This window comes from Delphinapterus leucas, chromosome 3 (assembly GCF_059928025.1).
Source record: "Delphinapterus leucas isolate spDelLeu-1000000601 "Yukka" chromosome 3, BTC_Dleu_Yukka2, whole genome shotgun sequence".
Taxonomy (NCBI): domain Eukaryota; kingdom Metazoa; phylum Chordata; class Mammalia; order Artiodactyla; family Monodontidae; genus Delphinapterus; species Delphinapterus leucas.
This window is the reverse complement of record NC_143131.1, coordinates 131,270,889-131,289,812: the sequence shown is the minus strand read 5'-3', so window position 1 is coordinate 131,289,812 and position 18,924 is coordinate 131,270,889. Positions and strand designations below refer to the sequence as shown.

General features: G+C 45.3%; 1 protein-coding gene and 1 pseudogene across 1 annotated transcript in view; one reads left to right on the top strand and one right to left on the bottom strand.

Annotated features, from left to right (window-relative positions):
- Nucleotides 1-947: 947 nt before the first annotated feature.
- MFAP3 (microfibril associated protein 3) overlaps nt 948-18,924 on the bottom strand; it is a 118,648-nt gene continuing 100,671 nt past the window's right edge. The window contains exon 6 of the transcript XR_016392830.1: nt 948-9,958. The gene's annotated coding sequence lies outside the window, so the exon portion shown is untranslated. The remainder of the gene's footprint in view (nt 9,959-18,924) is intronic.
- On the top strand, nt 15,280-16,299 carry LOC111183131 (glycine cleavage system H protein, mitochondrial pseudogene; annotated as a pseudogene).

Below are 18,924 nucleotides of genomic sequence, written 5' to 3'. Positions count from 1 at the left end.
GGATGGAAAATTAGTAAGAGGAGGCGGCAAGGGTAGGGGGATTCTTGCTAACCTGGCCTAACGGGATTCTCACTAAAGTCAGGCCAAGGGCTTAGACATCAAGGGTGAGGGATGAGGAATTTGATCAGATCTCAAGGGTGACTTGGCTGGAGTCTTTGCTAAGACTGGGCTGGGTGGACCAAAGACAGGATGGGGGCCAAGGTCACGGGGCCTGACGAAAGTTTGGTCAAGGAGAGAGCCTTTGTCACCAGCAACATTTCACTGCTCTCTGTTCCGTGTCTGACAATGCCTGCTTCTCCAAGTTTCCGAAGAGCTGCCTCTCAGAAGTCTTATCCGACACTCCTCCACGGGACACCACTCTCCACCTGTCTGGTGTGAGCATTTATTACATCTTGATCTGTTTACTAGCCTGCTCCTGAGTTTGACTGTGAGCAACTTGAGGGCACAGACGGTATCTTGAATCTCCAGTGCCTAACAGTGTTGGGCCCTCAGTAAATATTTGCTGAATGAATACAGCTCGATGAACACAACTCTCACGGATCACTACTCTGCTCTGAAACGATCAACGGCTCTGCTTGGCCTGCATCAGTGGTTCTTAGCCTTCAGTGAGCGTCAGAATCATCAGCAGGGCTTGTTAAGCACAGAGTGCTGGGTCCCCCTCCAGAGCCTCTGATTCAGTAGGTCAGACTGGGGCCCAAGAATTGGCATGTCTAACGGCAGGTGAAGCTGCTGCTGCTAGTCAAGGGGGGGGCTTCGCTAATCACTGACCTACAGGATTGGAGCTGATATCATCCCCAAGTGAGGTGCATCACACTCTTTTTAAAATCCAAAGATAGGAAGATTGAATAAGCAAATTTCAGGGGAGGCGTGAAGCAGATATGATCTCATGATCTAGTGACCTCCTTCCCTGCCTGAAGTATAAGATTCTCTTTTTCCCTCTCCCTCTCTCTCGTTTGCAGGCTGGAGTGATAGCTCAAGATTTCACTTCCTTGTCCCGTGCTTCATCTGCCGTGGGAGGGCCTGCCTTCCAGCCCCCTCTGCCGGGCCCGGTGCCAGGCTGAGAGAGGGGACTGCAGCCCCCAGGATGCTGACTGGCATACTAATGCAGGGTACCTCTCCCATCTCAGCCCCCACGATCGGCTCTTGCTGCAAATGGATTCAGGGGGCAGAGACAGCTGGATAGGGCTCGTGACCTGAGCAGGCTGCCCACAATGACTCTACCCAGCCCCAGGGGGGCCAGGGTGCTACTGCTTGCAGGGCACGTGGACAGAGCTGGGATGTGCAGCCTGTGGTCCTCACACGTGTGTGTGAGGCTTTCGGAGGGTGGGGCAGAGTCAAGTGTGGAAGAGAAAGGGGGCCATGCCAGGAGCCAGGGCTGGGGGCCAGCTCTCCCCACATTGCCAAGTGCCAGGGAGGAGCTCCTTCAAAGGTTAAATTTGAATTTGCCCTTCCAGGTCACAATGAAAGAATATTTGTCAAGACAGGAAGTTAGAACATGTTTGTTCGTTTTGTTTTGTTTTGTTTTGTTTTTACAGTTTGTTACCTTAATTTCTATCGTCTAACTATTCAGGCATGTGCTATGTGGGCCTCCATTTATACCCTTGCTCAGGCCCTGCAAACGTTTGGGATGGGCCTGACTGCGGGAGTGACAGGGTAAGGTGAGCAGCCTGTGGAAGTAGAACTGTTCCCCAGGGCCAGAATCATCACCTGGAAGCCCCAGGTACTCCTGCCTTCCTTGGGACTGGCCCGTACCCCTCAGAAGCACCTGGAGAGATTTCACCCTGGAGGTGTGGGTGAAAACAGGTTCCACACTTAAATGACAACAACCTTGTCTGCTCACTGAGATCAAGGAAGGGGCCTGGACCTGGGAGGTTTAGATCTGGCGTTCCCATCAAGTTGGCAGATGCTGGGCAGGGGTGCAGAGTCAGACAAACCTCAACACTGCCACTTCCCAGATATATTTCCTTGGGCAAGTCACCGCTCTAAACATGTTTTCTTGCTTGTTAAATGGAGGTAGCTGTAGTGCCTACACACAGAGGGATTACGTCAAAGCCTTTAGTGCGGGTGGGTACTTAGTATTAGCTGTTATTTGGGATTTCCTGGTTTAGTCCATCCCTATTTGATGTGGCTTCCTCCCCAGTCAACCCCACCATTGGCAGAGTTTGACAAGTTGAAAAAGTTTGTCCTCTGGGTTCCTGGCTTTCCCTTTGGACATTCTTTGTGTGTGGGCACCGCCCTGAATTCATTTTAGCGGCCCGCAATGCTCATCTTACAGATCAGGCATTCTTATCAATGCAGAGCTTTAGGTTCCTGCCTCAGAGATTCTGATTCACCAGGTCAGGGCTGGGTCCAGGAATCTGCATTTTAATGAGCTCTGCATATGATTCTCAGAAAAGAGGCATCTCTTGGAGAAACACTGTGATTGAGAAAGTAGACTGAAAGGCCAAACCAAGAGCAGCCTCTGGGAGACAGGTTCCTGTTCAATTTGAAGCACTTTTCTAAGAGTCAAAGCTGCCCAAGCATGGAATCAGCTGCCCTAAGAAGTGAGCCCCCGTCAAGAAAGGTGTGCAAGAAAATGCCAGATAAATACCTGACAGAGTTAGACAAGGACTCAAACCTTAGCACAGGAATTGGAGTTTATGGCCGTGAAAATCTCTGAGATTCCATCTTCTTTTTCATGTCAGGAAGTGCTCTGTTAGTCCTTCATACCGTGTCACCATGCTCCCTTTCCCAGGGCAATCTGGGTTCGAGTCTCATGCTCGAGAATGGAAGGAATGCGTTTGTGTCCTGGACAGGAAGCTGGCGAGGAAGTTCATTCCAGGCTGCCCCACTCAACTGTGCCAACAGAGGGACCCCTCATCTCGACTTCTGGGCAGGAAAGCCCTGTCTCCGGCCTCTTGTACCCCCTGACCCCCCGCCTCTCCCCCTTCTCCATCCCCACACGTGGTTTAGAAAAGGAGCTGGATGCCAGGGAGGCTGTGGAGGCAGTCTGAGACTGTGCTCAGGAGAGGACTTGGAGACGCCGAGCTGCAGTGACTGTGCCTAACGCCGCGTGTAATCACCGCCATGTGTCTCTGCCAAGAAATCATGTGCGCTTCAGTGCGGCCCCCGGAAACTCGCCCGTCAGGACCCCCTGAGCCGAAGACAAATGGACAAGTTATGAGAGTGATGAATTCTGCTGTCCTTCTGTTGTCAGACGCCCCTTGCAGCAAAGCAGCTCAGCTGGGGACAAGGGCAGAGGGCACCCCCAGCAGTCAAGTTCTGGGGGACTGGGGTGTGTGGTCACCCCCCAAGTACATTCTCTCGAAGAAGGGCCTAGCCAGTCATTTGTTTGAGCAGATGGGTTGACGTGTCATTTCTTAAGGAGCTGAGACAGTAGTCGGGGGAGTGGGAGAGCAGGAGGTTCTTTTATCTGCTCATCTGGCCACCAACTGGCAATGAGAGGCCCACACCCCACCTGTGTCTGGCCCTAGCCTAGCTCCCCAGATGTCTAAACCTGGCTAGCTCTCTTCTCACCAGTGTTCTAGAAGCCAGCAGAAAGTATTCCCCCAACCTGAGCTCCGCAGGTGTCCTTGGAGACATAATACCTCTGAGCCAAAGGTGAGCATTTCCTCCTGGGACAGGGCCGCTCTCCCCATTCAAGGGCACTGAATCTGTCTCTTCAGGCCCCTGACACCTTTGAAAAACTGTTGTAGGAATGATGGCCACATATTGCACACCTACTATGTGCCACAGTGCAACGAAGGGTGCCACATGCATAACCTCAACTGTTCCTAAACATAAAACTATTAGCTCCTTGTTGCAGATGACAAAAGTAAAGCACAGGATAGTTACGTGACTTGCCCAGGTCTGTGTGACTTTAAAATCCACAGTCATTTGGGTTGGCAGGGAGAATGACAGTGAATAAGCATGTGGACTCCGGATCAGACCCCTGTGGACGAATCAAGGCTCTGGCTCCTACTAGTTATCAGGAGGGTTACTTTAACCTCTCTAAACCTTAATTTTTCTCTCTGTAAAATGGGAATAGTAATAATAATACCTACTTATTTGTATTTGTGGTGGGCAGAATAATGGTCCCCCAAAGGTGTCCATATCCTAATCCCTAGAGCCTGTGAATATGTTACCTTACATGACAAAAGGGATTTTTGCAGGTGTGATAAAGTTAAGGACCCGGACATGGGGGCACTATCCTGCATTATCTAGGTGGGCTCCATATGATTTCAAGGGTCCTTCCAGGAGGAAGGCAGGAATGTTAGAATCAGAGAGGGCGAGAGAGAGATTTGAAGATGCTGTGCTGCTGGCTTTGAAGATGGTGGGAGGGGCCATGCAGGCAGTCTTTAGAAACTGGAAAAGGCAAGGAAACAGATTCCCTTCTAGAGCCTCCAGAAGGAACACAGCTCTGCTGACACCTCCATTCTAGCCCAGTGACAGCCATTTCAGATTTCTGATATCCAGGACTGTGTTGTGTGTTTTAAACCACTAAGTTTGTGGTAGCTCGTTAATGCAGCAATAGGAAATTAATAAAATATTACTATGAGTTTAAAAAATTAGTAAAACAGGGCTTTCCTGGTGGCGCAGTGGTTAAGAATCCGCCTGCCAATGCAGGGGACATGGGTTCAAGTCCTGGTCCAGGAAGATCCCACATGCTGTGGAGGAACTAAGCCTGTGAGCCACAACTACTGAGCCTGCGCTCTACAGTGCGTGTGCCACAACTACTGAAGCCTGTGCGCCTAGAGCCTGTGCTCTGCAACAAGGGAAGCCACCGCAATGAGAAGCCTGCGCACCGCAAAGAAGAGTAGCCCCTGCTCGCCACAACTAGAGAAAGCCTGCCCGCAGCAACAAAGACCCAATGCAGCCAAAAATAAATAAATACATAAATTAAAAAAAGAAAGTTAAGGACTAGTAATAACCAATTAGAAAATGTAAAAGAAAAAGTATTCTATTCATAATAGCAAATCTATATGAAATTGGGATTAAAAAAAATTAGTAAAACGACAGATACATGGGGTTGGTTTTATAAAAGTTCCCTGTAAATGCCGCCTCCTGGTTTTACTGTAAGCTTCTTAGTATCTTACACATCATTGTATTCCAAACATAATTTGTTATAACGCTTGGCACATAATAGGTGCTTTTAATATTTGGTGGACGAATGGTGATTGAATTCACTAAAAAGCGGGGTTGGGGGCAATTCCTGGAAATGCTGGTAAAGACCAGAGTTCTGCATATGGAGTATGAGAGATAACTATGACAGTGATTGAAGTGGTCCCAAATTTCACTCTGGTTAAGGTATTGATGGCTCTGATTCAGATCCTGATGGCTCTCTGCACAGAGTGACACATTAAATAATTAGCAGTCTTTACCAAGGATTTTACTAGGTATACCTTGATACAGAGAAGAGAGCAGCTCCAGACTCATGTTCTACAGGAAGTCCTCACTCTAGCACATTGTGATAGGTGTTCGTTGGAACTCTTGGTTACATGTGGTAGGAATCCAAGTCAAATGTACCCAAGAAATAAACAAACAAATTCAGTAACCAAAAATGTAAAAACCAAACACGACCTGAATTTATTGGCTAACATAACTGAAAAACTCTAGAAGTAGGTCTAACTTCAGGTACTGTTGGATTCAGGCATTTGAATGATGTCATCAGGATTTGTTCTCACTACCTCTTAGCTTTGCTTTGCTTTGTGTTGACTTCATTTTCAGGCAGGCTCTGCCGCTGTGTAGACCCCAGAAAATCGAGACTTGCATGTTACCAGCTTAGCAACCTCCAGAAAAAGAGCCTCTCCTTCTCAGCAGCTGTAGCAAAAGTCTTGGGATGGATTCGGATTGCTCCAACTTGAATCAGATGCCCATTCCTGAACCAATTATTGTAGCCAGGGAGCCAGAACATTCTGTGGTTAGACCTAGGTCACGTGCTGACCATGGAGATGAGACAATGTCACTAGAGCCACAAGGACTGAGAGTAAGAGAGGAGTGGTCCCCAAAGGAGATGGAGGAACTGTTAGCAGAGAATGGGAGCTGATGTTGGGCAGGTACAAACTACAGAACTTTCTTTCCCAAGATCATGTAGAGGATAGGAGGTAGAAAGAGTATTAAAACCCAGCCTCTTGAATCTCAAAGAAATCTGGTTCTTAAGTCAAATAGGCTAGAGTGTGAGGGCTGGATCTGCAGATAAAACTCTCAAGCTTCACTGGATTTCCCAGAAAAGTAATGAGGAGTATGGGGGTGGAGAGCTGCAGAAACAGACACTTCCTGTTCTGATGAGAAACTCAGACTCTCAGAATTGGAAGGCCACCAAGTCTAACCTTTCCCTTCTCTTTACAACATCCTCTTCAGGTGGCTGGACAGCCTCTGCCTGGGTGCCACCAGGGACAGGAAACACACTCCTATTTTGAGGCAGTCATTTTTTGATACTTCTGACCATTAAAAATAAATATCCCTATTTTGAATCCAAGCTGTCTTCCTGTAGCTTCTGTCTTCTTGTCCTGGGAGTCACAGAGAACAAGTCAAACTCCTTTGGTATGGCCCAGAATAAAAAAGCATAGAGACTGAAGGTCAGAAGAACATGGTTCTGATGCAGGTCCTCTAGTAGGAAAGCGAGGAAAATGTGATCAAATGCAAGCACAAATGTGAAAATACTTTGCATGTCACAGATCATCGTCATCATCTGTAGGCACTAAAGGTATTATCTGAATTTATTCCTTTTTTTTTGCTCACGGGCCCAGCCGCTCCGCGGCATGTGGGATCTTCCCGGACCGGGGCACGAACCCGTGTCCCCTGCATCGGCAGGCGGACTCTCAACCACTGCGCCACCAGGGAAGCCCTGAATTTATTCTTATAATAAGTATTTGAGATAAATACTATTATTATTTCCATTACATAGATGAGAAAACTGATGCCACCAGAGCTTAAGTCACATGTCCCAGGTCACACAGCTAATTTAAGCGGCAGAGTTGGGATGTGGATTCCAGTTCTGACTCTGCCACTTCAATTACTGTGGTTCCCACATGTTTCTCCTTATGCAACACATCACCTACAAGAAAGGTGCGACAGCGGGCATTGCTTTAATTGATTCAGCCTAAAGGCTCTTGAGTTGCTGGGTACATTTAGTTCTTCACTCTTTCATAAGGTTGCTGAGCAGTTCTTGGCTTCCCTGTCCTCTTTGTGGGATAGAGAAAGCCATTGAACGTGCAAGCGTCAGCCAAGAGCAGCCCCCCAGCCAAAGGCCCCCTCGTAGCCAAATGTCCTGTGGAAGATGTTTTCCCAAACAAATCCTTCCCTCATCCCTGGTTCAGAGATTAACCCACAGGCAGCACTCCAGATAGAGAGAAAAACGAAGGAGAAGGAAATGCATATTACAAGAGCATAAAAAGGACCAAGATCTGTTTACTCAGATTGGGAAACAGATTCCAGGAACAATGTGTCTGCTCCAGTGTAATTATCCTGAAAATAGTCGGCATTTTACTCAGCTCCAAAACTCATAAAGAGGCTTCAGAGAGACGGATGCTCTGGGGGTTGTGTTATCAAAAGAGACTTAAGAGGTAAGGTTTCTAGATCAAACTCAGCTCTTAACTGAATCAGCAAAAAAATAAAAAATAAATAAAAAGGGAGTTTTATGAAACAGGAGGATATATTTTGGATATGCAGATTGAAAAGAAAGGGTAGAAACTGACCCAGATACCTGGCAGAATATCTCTGCACTGCTGGCTAGTATTAGTGAGAGTGGAAAGAAATGAAGTTATTGGAATTATAAACCCCTAGCTTGGAAGAAACATGGAGCTTCCATCTGTTCTATCTTTTTCACATTTGATTCAACTTATTTTTTCAATAAATAATGATTAAGGCACTGTGTTAAGCTCTGGAGATGCAATAGAGAAGATAACACAGTCCTTCCTTCAAGGAGCTTACCATCCCCAAGTGCATCCCAGGGTTAGAGGCTCAAGCCCCTACCAGCCCAACTTAGCGGAAAGTGTCAATTCCCTACCACCACCCAACCCCATACTCCTCTTTATTTTTCTGGGAAGTCCCATGGGGCTTAGTAGTTTAGTAACAGAGTCAACCTTCACATTTCAGCCTATTTGACCTTAGAACTGATAAGCTTGGGATTTAGGAGGCTGGATTCCAGTCCTTTTTCTGCCTCCTATTCTCTATGTGATTTTGGGAAAGAAAATTCTATTCCTACATGGAAGGGAACGGAGCCTTGGGGAAGACTTTCCTCCGCTTGATTCCCAGTCCCCACGATATGTTTAAATCTTGATCCTTCCATCCACAAGCTGTGTGCCCGTGAGCAAGTTGTTTAACCCCACTGTTCTCAGCGTCATCATATGTAAATAGGACTATGTTTTTGTTAAGATAAATGCATGTGAAATGTTTACAATAGTGGCAGTTATATAATAAACATTCGACAGACATGAACTATTATTAGAGCACTGTGGACAATCTTTCAAAGTATGGATCACCATTTATTATAAATTATTTATATGTTTAAGTGGCTCTTACATTTATATCTGTCTCTCCCGTTAGACTGTAAACTCTATATGGGCTGTTTTACTTACTGTTATATTCTCAGTGTCCACCTCGGTGACTGGCATATAATAGGAGCTCAATAAATACTTGTTTAATGGGTTAATCAATGAATGCATTTCTTCCCCAGTCCATCTCAGATTGCAGAGGAAAGAAGAATCTGATGGACTGCCAGAGCATCTGATCCCCGAGGTTTTCTCAAACAAGTTTAAACAGCTGTTTGTGCTAGAGGCCACCATAAAAAGCATTCTTAAAAGTGAGAGGGAAAGAACAGCAGTAATGGAGAGATCTACGGCCCAGCTGGGCTCCTGGATCTGTGGCTGCAGCTAGACTCAGGGGATAGAAAGGGGAAGGGTGGGAAGGTAGAGGCAGGGGCTGAGGAAGGGAAGCAGAGGCATAATTTTGAATCAGAGACAGAGAAAGATACTCAGAGAGACAGAGACAGTCATCCAGAAAAGCCCTCCATTGTTGACAGAGACAAAGACAGAGTAGGAGAAGGAAAGGAGGGAAGACAAGTGTTTGAACGGGCAGCTAATTCCCCAAATCCCTGAGGGGTTTCGAGAGATAGAGAGTAATTCAGGCTTCAGCCTTGGCTGGTTGATTTACCACCAGCGACAGTTGGACCACACTGGAGCTGAGAACATGAGGCGGCTGTGTGGCCCCAAACTTCTCGAAGCCATGCCCGGGACTTCCTGGGAGAACAAGATGGTGAGCAGGTTAAAGGATGGAGGAGCTACCTGCTCTAATGGGACGTGAACAGTTCTCGGGGGCAGGGAAATCACGGTATGGAGGACTTAGAATGCCTCTTTAATTACTCTCACGTCTAATTGGGAGCCACACAGGAGGTTCTGACTCAAAAGACTGATCCATCCTCCCTCCCACCCTCCCACCTTTCCTTCCTCCCTCCCTCCCTTCCTTCCTTCCTTCCTTCCTTCTTTCCTTTCTGATTTACTGAGCCTCCAGAAAGTACTAGGCCATCAGGAATGCAAAGATTAAATAAGACACGATTCTTAACTTTTTTTTTTTTTTTTTGCGGTACGCGGGCCTCTCACTGTTGTGGCCTCTCCCGTTGCGGAGCACAGACTCCAGACGCGCAGGCTCAGCGGCCATGGCTCACGGGCCCAGCCGCTCCGCGGCATGTGGGATCTTCCCGGACCGGGGCACGAACCCGTGTCCCCTGCATCGGCAGGCGGACTCTCAACCACTGCGCCACCAGGGAAGCCCACGATTCTTAACTTTTAAAGAGCTCTCAGTGGTATAGCATAAAGAGAAGAAAAGCAGGGAGCAGAATAAAAGTTACAGTGAAAGACCATTTATATACTCAATTTTTAATTTTTTTATTTGTTCATGATACATGTTGTTTAACACATACTTACAGCTGAAAATGTAAAACAGATTTGGCAGAGGTAATCCAAATTTCTGACTGAGGTTGCTGGGAGATGAGGTGGAGAGAAAATGAAATCATCTTTAGATGAGCAATATGTTGCTTATTTTATTTTTAAGAAATTTGACAAATATTTTTTGAATTGTCATTTTTAGATGGTGGATACTTGGTTATTTGGTATATGCTGTTCTTTTATAATTCTCAGTTAGAAAAAAAGCTCAAGAAATTGAATACTTGATTGTAATTCTGTGATACAAGCCATTTTTCTATTTTTCTTCTTCCACATTAATCCCAGAAGAGGGAAGCAGCAGGGATGATCAGAGGTAAAACATAATCATTCTCTTTCATACCCCCAGTCCATCTATCCTCCAGTCCATATTTTCAGGAACAAATTCTCCAGGACCGAATCAAATAAGCTACTCCATGCAAAGTAAGATAAAATAATACTCATTCCATGAAATATTTGCACCTTTTCTAGAGACTTCCAGAAGTTAGGAACTAGGACACCCTAGTTTGCAGGGAAACGATACAATGAAAAGAGCACAGACTTTGGAGCCCAAGAGAGCTGGAACAGGGTCCCCTAGGTAGCTGTCTGACCTTGGGAAAATTACTACGTCTCTCTGAACTTTAGTCCCCTCATGTGTAAAATGGGTACAATAATACCTCCCAAGGTTGTTGTGAGGTTTAAATGACCACCTGGAAGTTAAGTGTCTAGTAAACCCAGTATGTTTATCTAGAAACCATTAGATTCTTAGCACATGTTAGTCCCTTCTTTCTGACAGGTAGAATTTCCTCAGTGACATCTGAAATATGGCTCCAAGGGCCAACTTAGTAAATGGCCATAGTTGCCAGGACTTCCTCTGTCTTAAAAAAAATCTTCCCTCATGGAGAAAACAGAATCATAAGTGGCAGAGATGGTGTAGACACTGGGCCTAAACAAGTCATGGGCTTAGGAGAAGGCAGGAGTTCAAGGATCATAGAACAACAGATCTGGAAGTGACATCGCTGGTTCTCAGGCAGTAGTTCCAAAACCTCTCTGTGCATCACCTGGGAAGGTTGTAAATCACACAGATTCTTGAGCCTCAGATCAGGATGCTTGAGAATGGGACTCAGGAATCTATTTTTCTGAGAAAATTCCCCCTAAAATGCAAATTTAAAAAAAGGACATATCTTTTTAATCCATCCAATCTCAAAAAAATTTTTTGATAATGTCAGATGTTGGTAAGGGTATGGGGAAATATGTGCTCTAACCACTGCTTGTGGGTGCAGCCACTTTGGAGGGTAATTCAGATTGTACAAACCCTGATGCCCTGTGATCCAAGTCATGGGACTCTGCACAAAAAGGAGGGTCCAAGGATGCTTGTTGTAGGATTGTTTCAAATAGTGAAAAGTTGGGAACAAACTAAAGTTCATCAGAGAGGTATGTCTGAATAAACTGTGATAGATCTGTATCTTGCAAGTTAACAAGAATGAGATGAATTTCTAAATACTGATTGAGAAAGACCCCCAAGAAGTACTGTGTTCAAAAAAAACAAGGTGCAACATCATCATACAGTGTGACTTTTGTGTAAAAACAGAAACAAGGAAGTAGGTGATACTATATACATTCGATGGCTACCATTATGTTTATAGATATATAGAAAAAGATCTGGAAGATACATACTGATCTGATACCTAGAAGGACTGGGGGATGGTGGAAAAGGATATTTTAGCTTTATATATTATGTCTTAACTTTTTACCAGGAGAACGTAAGTCTAAATTCAGGCTGCTATAACAAAATAGAATAGAATGGGTAGCTTATAAACAACAAAATTTATTCTCACAGTTCTGGAGGCTCAGAGTGTGAGGTCAGGGTGCCAGTATCTTTGAGTTCTGATGAGAACCTCTTCTGGGGTGCATCTGCCCATTTCTTGTTGTATCCCTACATGGCAGAAGGAGCTAGCTACCTGTCTGGCCTCTTCTCACAAAGGCACTAATCCCATTCATGAGGGCTCCACCCTCATAATGACCTAAATAACTCTCAAAGATCTCACCTCTAAATACCATCACATTGGGATTAGGATTCCAGCAAATAAATTGTGTGTGTGTGGGACACAGACATTCAGTTCTTTGCAATATTGATTCATTACTTAAGTAGATAGCTTTGAAAGAGCTATACTGAGCCATAATTGTCATATGATAAATTGCTCATAGTGGACTTCCCTGGTGGCACAGTGGTTGAGAGTCTGCCTGCCGATGCAGGGGACATGGGTTCGTGCCCCGGTCCGGGAAGATCCCACATGCCGCGGAGCGGCTGGGCCTGTGAGCCATGGCCGCTGAGCCTGTGCATCCAGAGCCTGTGCTCCGCAACGGGAGAGGCCACAACAGTGAGAGGCCCGTGTACCGCAAAAAAAAAAAAAAAATTGCTCATAGTTAATCTGATAAGTTTGGGCACACGTACACACGTGTGAAACCATCATTATAATCCAAATCATGAACGTGTTAGTCACACTGAAAAGTTTCCTCATGTGACAAAGTTCTGTCCAATGACACAAACAGACATACAGGAAGAAAAGACCTCTTCTTTGTTGAGTGTTGTTTCTACCAATGATGCCTGGAATAGTGTCAGCCAACGTGTGACACAGAGAAAGCATAGTTCACTTTGGAACAAAACCAAAATGCATGAGGATGGCAGATGGGAAAAGTGGGAAGAACCTGGGTTCTTAATTAACTTGCCCTGGAACTACCCTACTTTGGAACTTCTGGTTATAAAGCAGAATAAAGTGTTCTTTATTGTTTAAGCCTATTTGAGTTGGGTGTTCTGTTACTTAGAGCCAAAAAAGCACCCAAAGAGATGTGCTTTGAGAATTAAGGGAGGGTTGGTGTCCTTACCTTAGAAAGGAGAAAATCAGAAATCCAGAGCAAAGGTCATGAGGCAGTCAGAGATGCCTAGCAGAGCAAAGAACTGCTCAAGTTAGGACGTGACATGGGACAGCCAGGAGAGATGGCTAGAACATTTAACCATTCCTCCTGGGTACCCATAACATCACTTGGGAAGATGTGCAGTGGACTTCCTGAAGGCAAGGTAGAAGGGAGCTTGGACTATGGTTATTGGGCATCGAAGAGAAGTGGGACCCCAGACAATTATGGAGCTGGAGGCATCTGGGTTACCCTCAAACACCCTGACTCCCAGTTTCCCCACCTGTTAAAAGCGTATAATAGTTTCCTCCATGACTACCTACAGGGTTATTGTGAGAATGAAGGACAATCTGAGACAAGACAGGAAGGGCTGCAAAAATCAAACACACAACCCAAATGTTCATCTCTACCTTTCGCTTTCTACATGTCAGAGCAAATCTATTGAACCAAGTTGTCTGGATATCTCTGAGAAACTGCTATGTACAGTTTAGGAGCCTTGGCTACAAGCAAGCCAGAAGTTTTTCAAAAAGACAGATCTTTCCTTAGACCCACTGGCAACATGTCAGTGAACTTTCTTTCTGTGTTTGGGCATGTGGAGAAGAATGTAATCAGAGAGTATCTGGACGTGTTTGCAGTGTGCCTGTGTGTGTGTGTGTGTGTGTGTGTGTGTGTGTGTGTTTGCATGTACAGGGATAGCAGAGTGCAGCCGAAGCACAGTCAGAATCAGGCAGACTTGAGTGCGAGTCCAAACTCTATTATTTCCCAGCTCCCTGACCTTGAAGACATTCTTTAACCTCTCTGAGCCTCAAGTTCTTCACAAGTAAAATGGGGCTGCTGTGACTTGAAAGCTGAACTTTAAAGTGCTCTGCAGGAACATTAAAAGGATCATACACCATGATTAAGTGGGGTTTATCCCAGGAATGCAAGGATTCTTCAATATACGCAAATCAATCAGTGTGATACACCATATTAACAAATTGAAGGAGAAAAACCATATGATCATCTCAATAGATGCAGAAAAAACTTTTGACAAAATTCAACACCCACTTATAATAAAAACTCTCCAGAAAGTAGGTATAGAGGGAACTTACCTCAACATAATAGAGGCCATATATGACAAACCCACAGCCAACGTCGCTCTCAATGGTGAAAAGCTGAAATCATTTCCACTAAGATCAGGAATAAGACAAGGTTGCCCACTCTCACCACTATTATTCAACATAGTTTTGCAAGTTTTAGCCACAGCAATCAGAGATGAAAAAGAAATAAAAGGAATCCAAATCAGAAAAGAAGTAAAGCTGTCCCTGTTTGCAGATACATGATACTATACACAGATAATCCTAAAGATGCTACCAGAAAACTACTAGAGATAATCAATGAATTTGGTAAAGTAGCAGGATACAAAATTAATGCACAGAAATCTCTTGCATTCCTATATACTAATGATGAAAAATCTGAAAGAGAAATTAAGGAAACACTCCCATTTACCATTGCAACAAAAAGAATAAAATACCTAGGAATAAACCTACCTAAGGAGACAAAAGACCTGTACGCAGAAAACTGTAAGACACTGATGAAAGAAATTAAAGGTGATACAAAGAGATGGAGAGATATACCATGTTCTTGGAGAAAAGGCAGTCTCTTCAATAAGTGGTGCTGGGAAAACTGGACAGCTACATGTAAAAGAATGAAAATTAAAACACTCCTTAACACCATATATAAAAATAAATTCAAAATGGATTAAAGACCTAAACGTAAGGCCAGACACTATAAAACTCTTAGAGGAAAACATAGGCAGAACACTCTATGACATAAATCACAGCAATATCCTTTGTGACCCACCTCCTAGAGAAATGGAAATAAAAACAAAAATATACAAATGGGACCTAATGAAACTTAAAACCTTTTGCATAGCAAAGGAAACCATAAACAAGATGAAAAGACAACCCTCAGAATGGGAGAAAATATTTGCAAATGAAGCAACTGACAAAGGATTAATCTCCAAAATATACAAGCAGCTCATGCAGCTCAATATGAAAAAAACATATTATACCCAATCCAAAAATGGGCAGAAGACCTAATTAGACATTTCTCCAAAGAAGATATACAGATTGCCAACAAACACATGAAAAGATGCTCAACATCACTAATATTAGAGAAATGCAAATCAAAACTACAATGAGGTATCACCTTACACCGGTCAGAATGGCCATCATCAAAAAATCTACAAACAATAAATGCTGGAGAGGGCGTGGAGAAAAGGGAACCCTCTTGCACTGTTGGTGGGAATGTAAACTGATACAGCCACTATGGAGAACAGTATGGAGCTTCCTTAAAAAACTAAAAATAGAACTACCATACGACCCAGCAATCCCACTACTGGGCATATACCCTGAGAAAACCATAATTCAAAAAGAGTCATGTACCACAATGGAGATGCTGCACGGAGACCCTCTGCACCCCTGTGAACATGGCTCTGTGAGTGGCGCAGAGCGTGCAGGCCGCAGTCTGCAGCCTGCATGCCATCTCTGCGCCCAATGCGCCCTGCCCGCCACGGCCCTGGGGACTGCGAGCGCACGCCATCAGGGCACAGCACACTGGACTGGCTCTGCTGTCGGGTCATAAATTCACAGACACACATGAATGGTTAACAACAGAAAACGGTGTTGGAACAGTGGGAATCAGCAATTTTGCACAGGAAGCTTTGGGAGATGTTGTTTACTGTAGTCTGCCTGAAGTTGGGACAAAATTGAACAAACAAGAGGAATTTGGTGCTTTGGAAACTGTGAAAGCTGATAGTGAACTCTATTCTCCTCTATCAGGAGAAGTAACTGAAATTAATGAAGTTCTAGCAGAAAATCCAGGACTTGTCAACAAATCTTGTTATGAGGATGGTTGGCAGATCAAGATGACACTCAGACCTAGATGAACTAATGAGTTCATATGAGAAAGCATATGAGAAATACATAAAATCTATTGAGGAGTGAAAATGGAACCCCTAACTAGTTTAAAACAACTTAAAAAAAAAGAGTCATGTACCACAATGTTCATTGCAGCACTATTTACAATAGCCAGGACATGGAAGCAATCTAAGTGTCCATTGACAGATGAAAGGATAAAGAAGATGTGGCACATATATACAATGGAATATTACTCAGCCACAAAAAGAAACAAAATTGAGTTATCTGTAATGAGGTGGATGGACCTAGACTCTGTCATACAGATGAAGTAAGTCAGAAAGAGAAAAACAAATACCGTATGGTAACATATATATACGGAATCTAAAAAAAAAAAAATTTATGAAGAACCTAGGGGCAGGACAGGAATAAAGACGCAGACGTGGAGAATGGACTTGAGGACACAGGGAGGGGGAAGGGTAAGCTGTGACGAAGTGAGAGAGTGGCATGGACATATATACACTACCAAACATAAAATAGCTAGCTAGTGGGAAGCAGCCGCATAGCACAGGGAGATCAGCTCGGTGCTTTGTGTCCACCTAGAGGGGTGGGATAGGGAGGGTGGGAGGGAAACGCAAGAGGGAGGGGATATGGGGATATATGTATATGTGTAGCTCGTTCACTTTGTTATACAGCTGAAACTAACACAACGATGTAAAGCAATTATACTCCAATAAAGATGTTAAAAAAAATAAAGTACTCTGCAGACATAAGAGTGTATCTGAGATGTGTATGAATGAACCTGCATATGTTATGTGTCTTTCAGTTTGTGTGTGTCAGAGCGGGGAGGGGAGTGGATATGAATAATGTGTGTAGGAGGTAGACAGGTAGGTGTGTATATTTATATATATGGGTGGTATATCTGATTGTGTGTTTAGTTAATGTGTGAGAGGGAGGGAGAGAGGGAGGATGGAAGAGTAAGGGATCAGTAAGAAAGGAAAGGCTGGAGGAAGGAAATTAGGAAGGAAAGCAGGAAACCAGACAATGTGAGACCAGATCTTGCTGTTCTTTCCGGAAGCCTCTGCCAGCTCCAAGGATGCAGACTGGAATTGGTTCAGAAACCTCAGGGACTCTCTCTGGAGCCAGTCCATCTGCTGGCTTCTTTCTTCCAGGATCACCTCTCAGCACTTAGAGACATTTCCCAGGAGGCTGGGACTGAGGAAGTGTATGTTCCGAGTGGCAAGGTGCATCTCCTTGGTTCTCCAATAGGTAGGGGGCTACTCTGTCTCTGGGTGCTTTGCCTCATCTGCACCTGAGCCCCTGGGTCACCCCTAAAACCAGGCTCACCTCTGCTTGCTGCCCACAATTTCCACATCAGCCTGCTTCTCACTGCCTCCCTTCCTCTGAGCTCTCCCATTCCTCCAGGCCACACTGCTCATGGCCACCAGGCTTGCACTCATAAGATATAGGGTGCCCCATTGCCCTCTGCCTAGAAAGCTGTTCACGGCTCTGGGCGTGACCTGTCCCTCTGATTTTTCAAGCTGGGCTCAAATATCCCCTCCTCAGGGCTTCCCTGGTGGCACAGTGGTCGAGAGTCCGCCTGCCAATGCAGGGGACACGGGTTCGTGCCCCGGTCCGGGAGAATCCCACATGCCGTGGAGCGGCTGGGCCCGTTAGCCGTGGCTGCTGAGCCTGCGCGTCTGGAGCCTGTGCTCCGCAACGGGAGAGGCCACAACAGTGAGAGGCCCGCGTACCGCAAAAAAAAAAAAAAAAATCCCCTCCTCAGGGAGGTGTGCTCTGACCTGTCAGCCTACAGCAACACTCTTCTCCTCCTTGAACTATCCATAAAAAAATATTCTATAGCACTCTTAGTGGTGAAAAATAACACACCCACAGCAAAGTACAAGAACATAGGTATAAAAAGCATGGTGGGTGGTTATAAACAGAACACCCATGTAACCGCCAGCCCCATTAAGAAATAAACTATTGCCTGCACCCTAGAAAGAGGCTCTCCTGCATCCCTGAATGGCGCCTCCCAGGCACACTCCCTTCTTCCTTCCTTAAGGTAACCACTACCTTGACCTTTTGGTAATCCCATCTGTGCTATTAAGCTATTGTCTCCGGTGCTTTAAATCAAAATTCTAATCTCTGCTTTGTGATGTTAAGGCTGGGACCTTGCAAGCCACTTTGCTCACCACCAGCTCAGTTCCTCTTAGAAGCTGCCAACAGGGGGGGCATGAGAAGGAGAGAGCCGGCCTGGAGAAGGGTAAAAGGACTTGCTTTTTCCTCTTTGCTTTCTGTACCTGTCAGCGTCACCACAGCAAAGGCAGTTGAAATATAAAAGCAGGCAATTGCCTTCCCAGTCTTCATTCTTTTGCTTTTCTAGAACCTACACCCTGATCTTGGGGAACCAGCCTTATTTAGGTGAGGTGAGGACACAGGAGAATTGGGGAGTTTTAAGTTAGATGTCAGCCATACAGAGACACATAATGGCCTTTGTGTGTTGTTGACATGGAGCAAAGTTTGAGACCTCTTATTAAAGCCCAGGTTCCTCGTCTGTGAAACAGGAACGAGCCGTTCTCACTAACTGTTGTATGAAGTGAGATCACATGCGTAAGGGCCGATCACATCACGCATGCTAAGTGGTCATAAAATGAGAACTCCTGTTAATGCTGTTATCGTGGCTGCGAGTGGGCCCTGTCCCCGTGGGAGGGCTCCTTCAGCAAGCCCAGTCGTTGGGAGGAAGAAGCAAGTCACTTGGATCCAGGGCCTTTGGGCGGTGAGCTTTGGGTGGGTGACTGGTGGGAGCAATGACCAGCCTGAGACATAATCAGAAGCAGGTGAGGAAATCGACACTCAGGAAGAGAGAGAGACTACGCAGCAGAGCGAGGGTGAGGAAAGAGGCCCAGACAGTCCTCGCTGCCCAGGACCTCCGACCACTCACTGTCTCCCCAGCATCAGCCAAAATCTTCTCTAAGAAAATCCCCCTACCCTTTCCCTGGGGACCTGCAACGTGCTTTCAGCCATCTCCATGGAGTACCTGAGCTAATTCTCAAGACCTACTTACAATTCACTTTACTGGAATTCTATCAGAGTGCCAGCCAGCAGTGCTCCTGATAAGCCACTCAAATCAAGCAGAGGCCAGTGAGGCCTCACCTGGTGATGCTGTCTCACTCTCTATCGGTGATTCCCCAGGTGACCTTGGGAAGCCTGATAAC